Source organism: Oryctolagus cuniculus, chromosome X (genome assembly GCF_964237555.1).
Source record: "Oryctolagus cuniculus chromosome X, mOryCun1.1, whole genome shotgun sequence".
Lineage (NCBI taxonomy): Eukaryota > Metazoa > Chordata > Mammalia > Lagomorpha > Leporidae > Oryctolagus > Oryctolagus cuniculus.
Genome location: NC_091453.1, coordinates 74,018,299 through 74,024,381, shown reverse-complemented (window position 1 = coordinate 74,024,381; position 6,083 = coordinate 74,018,299).

Here is a 6,083-nt window from a genome sequence, read left to right as displayed (position 1 = left end):
TCAGTTATTTTTCTCCATTATGTATTAACTTGCTCTTATGCAGGTTTTGTTTATTGATCAATTTTAGAATTTCTGTGTTCTTTTTTTAAAAAGAGATTTTATTTATTTATTTGAGAAGTACAGTTACAGAGAGAGAGGTAGAGATAGACCACTCTCCAACTGGTCTCAATGGTCAGAGCTGGGCTGATCTGAAGCCAGGAGTCAGGAGTTTCCTCTGGGTCTCCCACGTGGGTGCAGGGGCCCAAGCCCTTGGGCCATCTTTCACTGCTTTCTCAGGCCATCATCAGGTAGCTGGATCAGAAGAGCAGCTGGAACATGAACTAGCACCCATATGGGTGCCGGCATTGCAGGTGGAAGCCTAGCCCACTACACCATAGCACTGGCCCTCTGTATTCTTTTATAAAGTTTTAAACTAGTATGTGAGGCTTGGGATTTCTTAATTTAGAAATGGCTGAATAGGGTATAGAGGCAATAATTTAAGCTGCTCAGGGGTATGAAAAGAACAAAGGAAGGACCACATTTCCAGGGGCTGACTGATGGAATTTTTAGCCAAGAGCTGAAAAAACAATGAATACTCCGTGGTACAAGAAGAAAGAGTCACTGCCGCAGCTTAGCCGCACAATGCAGCCAACTGCTGGCTGTGAGCTGCCATCACACCAGGGCAAGGTGGGAAGAAATAGCTGTGTGCCCCACCGCTAGCAGTTTTAGCTCAGAAGGAATTCCAGAGTCACCCACTGATTTTTACTTCTACCTGGTGAGCCGACTAGCATCTGAGCAACTGCCAGGCTTGGAACAGCAAAGCTTTCTTGTTATCCTTCCCCACCCCCAGCTCCTGCAGAGCACCATACTCAGCAGTGAAAAGTCGGGTAGTGTTCCTCTGTTCGACTCTTACCAGTACCAGCAACAGCAGCAACATCAAGAGGAGATGCCATCTTCTTAAAGAGAAATGAGAGGAGGCAGTAGCAGTCCATGACATTGGTAATATTGCCTGAGGGAGAACCTCACAGACTACATGGACTTTGAGTCTGGCCTGAAGCACTAGCGGCAGGCAGGGTGCTCACCTAAACCAATGAAGACAGAGCACATTGTCTGCCCCCCCTTCTCCACCACCAAAGGCTCCTGGCGAATAGCAGGGAGGAAGAATCATCCTAAAAGGAGAATAAAAGCTGCCGTGGCTGGCGTACATGTGACTAGGGGATTTTATCTAGGGACAAATCTGAGGTCCCCACAGACTTTCAATCTGGCCTGGGAGGAGTTGTGGGAGGGGGCAGGGCATCCACTTAAGCCTGTGAAGTTCTCCCATTCCCTCTGTTTCACTGGTGCCTGTACTCAAACTGCCAAAGCAGAACACCAGCGGTCAGCTGGATCTGGGAACGCCTGGCTCTCTCCATGGATGCACCAGCCTCGAAGGGCTGAGAGTGGATCTCCTGTTCCCTGTGACCGTGGAAGCCCTGTGTGCTGTGACTGCAGGAATTCTGTGACTGCGTGCTAGAGCATGGGTGTACCCGGTTCTCTGGGCAACCACTGTGTCTGCCTTCAGAGGCCAGCATTTCCCAAGTGCCTGGGAAAGGAGAAGGTTGCAGTACCCACACTGAGGACCACACAGCTCCTTTGTGTGCTTCTTGTGAATGCATGGGTGCAGCGTGTGGCCACTATGGGCTCAGCTGGGGCATTTTTTAAAAAACATATTTATTTAGGCCTGCGCCATAGCTCACTTGGTTAATCCTCCACCTGCAGCGCTGGCACCCCAGGTTCTAGTCCCGGTTGGGGCACTGGGTACTGGTCCTGCTTGCTCCTCTTCCAGTCCAGCTCTCTGCTGTGGCCTAGGAAGGCAGTGGAGGATGGCCCAAGTTCTTGGGTCCCTGCACCTGCATGGGAAACTGGGAGGAAGTACCTGGCTCCTGGCTTTGGATCAGCACAGTGCCAGCCATAGCAGCCATTAGGAGAGTGAACCAACGGAAGGAAGACCTTTCTCTCTGTCTCTCCTTCACTGTCTGTAACCCTCTCTGTCTCTCTCTCTCTCTCACTGTCTAACTCTACCTGTCAATAAATAAGTAAATAAATAAATATTTATTTGAAAGGCAGAGTTACAGACAGGCAGAGGCAGAAGAGGGCTGGGAGAGAGAGAGAGAGAGAGAGGGAGGGAGTCTTCCATCCGCTGGGTCACTCCTCAGATGGCCACAATGGCAGGAGCTGCACCTATCCGAAGCCAGGAGCCAGGAGCTTCTTCCATATTTCCTATGTGGGTGCAGGGGCCCAAGAACTTGGGCCATCTTTTACTGCTTTCCCGGGACATAGCAGAGAGTTGGATTGGATGTGGAACAACTGGGACTCGAACTGGTGCCCATATGGGATGCTGGTACTGCACATGGAGGTTTTACCTGCTAAGCCACAGCACCAGCCCCCAACCTGGGCATTAATCACCTTGTCAGAGAGGAGGTGAGACAGTGATCACACCAGCTGACATGATCATACCCTCCCCTCTGCTGACAACAAAGGAGATCTACCTTGCCCTATATGGGTGTCATCCTGGACTCTTGCACCACCTCTGAACACTGACCAGAGCTCACTTGTCCCACCCAGCACATGCTTCTGAATATACACTGAAGAAGAAGACACTCCACTAAGCCACAAAAGTATATTCCACAAATAAAAGCCATCAGAGGAGAAAAACAATGTTTCCATAAATGCCTAGAAATAAATGCAGAAATATAAGGAACACAATATAACACCCCAAACGAACACAACACTTCAATATTAGAATGTGAAGATGAAGAGATTATGCAAAATGCCTGAAAGTGAATTCAAAATAAAAGATATAAAAGATCAATGAAATGGAAAGCTGTTTCTTTGAAAAAAAATAAACAAAATCGATACATCATTGTCCCAACCAACCAAAAAAAGGGAGAAGACCCAAATTAATAAAATCAGAGATGAAAAAGGAGGTGTTACAACAGATACCACAGAAACGAAAAGAATTATCAGGAATTACCAAAAATAGTTTTATGCCAACAAATTCCAAAATCTAGAAGAAATGGACAGATTCTTGGACAGATAAAATCTACCAAAACTGAGTCAGTGAAGACATAGAAAAAAATAAATAAACTAATAACCAAATTAGGGATTGAATGAGTTATAAAGATCCTCCCAATAAGGAAAAGCCATGGACTGGATGGCTTCACTGCTGAATTCTACCAAACTATTAAAGAACAACTAATTCCAATTCTCCTCAAATTATTCAAAAACAATTGAAAGGAAGGGAATCCTCCCAAACTCCTTCTAAGAGACAAGCATCACCTTAATTCCAAAACTAGGAAAAGATACAACAAGAAATAGAATTTTAGAACAATATCCCTGGTAAGTATAGATGCAAAAATCTTCAACAAAGCCGGCGCCGCGGCTCACTAGGCTAATCCTCCGCCTTGCGGCGTTGGCACACCGGGTTCTAGTCCCGGTCAGGGCGCCGGATTCTGTCCCGGTTGCCCCTCTTCCAGGCCAGCTCTCTGCTGTGGCCAGGGAGTGCAGTGGAGGATGGCCCAAGTGCTTGGGCCCTGCACCCCATGGGAGACCAGGAGAAGCACCTGGCTTCTGCCATGGGATCAGCGCGGTGCGCCGGCCGCAGCACGCCAGCTGTGGCGGCCATTGGAGAGTGAACCAATGGCAAAGGAAGACCTTTCTCTCTGTTTCTCTCTCTCACTGTCCACTCTGCCTATCAAAAAAAAAAAAATCTTCAACAAAATACTAGCTGAGTGAATCCAACACCACATCAGAAATATCATCCAGCCAGAACAAGTGAGATTTATCCCTGGTATGTAGGGATGGTTCAAAATTCACAAATCAATAAATGTCATGCAACATCTAAAAAGTTTGAAGAATAAAAACCATATGATTACCTCAAAAGATGCATAGAAAGCATTTGATAAAATACAATGTCCTTTCATGATAAAACCTTAAGCAAATTGAGTATAGAAGGAACATTCTTCAACATAATTAAGGCAATTTAAAAATTTTTATTTATTTGACAGGTAGAGTTATAAACAGTGAGAGAGAGAGAGAGACAGAGAGAAAGGTCTTCCTTCCATTGGTTCACTCCCCAAATAGGCACCAGGGCCGGCGCTGCACCGATCCGAAGCCAGGAGCCAGGTGCTTCTTCCTGGTCTCCCAAGTGGGTGCAGGGCCCAACCACTTGGGCCATCCTCCACTGCCTTTCAGGGCCACAGCAGAGAGCTGGACTGGAAGAGGAGCAACTAGGACTAGAACCTGTCACCTGTATGGGATGCCAGTGCTGCAGGTGGAGGATTAACCAAGTGAGCCACGGCACTGGCCCCAGGGCAATTTTTTTTAAGATTTATTTTATTTATTTGAAAGGCAGAGTTACAGAGAGAGGTAGAGACAGAGAGAGAGGTCTTCCATTCACTGGTTCACTCCCAAGATGGCTGCAATGGCTGGAGCTGTGCTGATCCAAAACCAGGAGCTAGGAGCTTCTTCCAGATCTCTCATGTGGTTGCAGGGGCCCAAGGACTTGGGCCATCTTCCACTGCCTTCCCAGGCCATAGCAGAGAGATGGATCAGAAGTGGAGCATCCGGGTCTCGAACCGGCACACATATGGGATGCTGGAGCTTCAGGCCAGGGCTTTAACCTGCTGTGCCAGCGCCAGCCCCAGTTAAAGCAATTTATGACAAACCCACAGCAAAAAAGTTTATTGAATGGGGAAAATTCAGAAGCATTTCCACTAAGATCGAGAACCAGACAAGGATGCCCACTCTCACCATTGCTGTTCAATAGTCCTGGAAGTTTAGCCAGAGCCATTAGCCAAGAAAAAGAAATCAAAGGGACACAAATTGGAAAGGAGGAAGAGGAAGTCAAGTTATCCCTATTTGCAGATGACATAATTCTGTATACAGGGAACCAAAAGACTCCACTAAAAGACTATTGCAACTCATAAAACAGCTTGGTAAAGTGGCAGGATAACAGAAAATGCAATGGCTGAGAAAAAACTTCTAAGATCAATCCCATTCACAATAGCTACAGAAAGAATTAAATACCTTGGAAAACATTTAACCAAAGAGGTGAAATATCTCTATGATGAAAATTACAAAACATTAAAGAAAGAAATAAAAGACACAAAAAATGGAAAAATCTTCCATGTTCATAGATTGGAAGAATTAATATCACCAAAATGTACTACTGAAAGCAATTTATAGATTCAATGTGATCCCAATCAAAATTCCAATGACATTCTTCTCAGATCTAGAATAAAAAATGCTAAATTCATATGGAAACACAAGAGACTCCAAATAACTAAAGCAATCTTATAGAACAGAAAAATAAAGGCCAGAGGCATCACAATACCAGATTTCAATACATACTATAGGGTAGTTATAATCAAAACAGCCTGATTACTGGCATAAAAATAGACATGTGGACCTACGGAACAGAATAGAAAACTCCAGAAATCAATCCATTTATTTATCTACAACTAAGTAACCTTTGACAAAGGAGTAAAATCAATCCCCAGAGAAAGGAATAAATGGTGCTGGGAAAACTGGATCTCTCCATACAGAAGTATGAAATAAGGACACTACCTAATACCTTATATAAAAACAACTCTAAATGGATCAAGGATCTGAATCTATAACCTAATTCAATCAAATTACTAGAGAACAACATTGGGGAAACTTTGCAAGACATTGGCATTGGCAAAGACTTCTTGGAAAAGACCCCAATCGAAGCCAAAATAGACAAATAAGATTATACCGAGCTGAGAAGCTTCTGCAGTGAAAAAGAAACATTCAACAAAATGAAGAGGCAACTAACAGGATGGGAGAAAATCATTGCAAACTATGGTAAAGGATTAATATCCAGAATCTGTAAAGAGATCAAGAAACTCCACAACAAGAAAACAAGCAACTCAGTGAAGAAATTGGCAAAGAACTTAAACAGACATTTTTCAAAAGAGGAAAATCAAATGGCCTACAGACACACACACAAAAATGCTCAGGATCACTAGCCATCAGGGAAATGCAAATCAAAACCACAATGAGGTTTCACTTCACCCCAGTTAGAATGGCTCTCATACAGA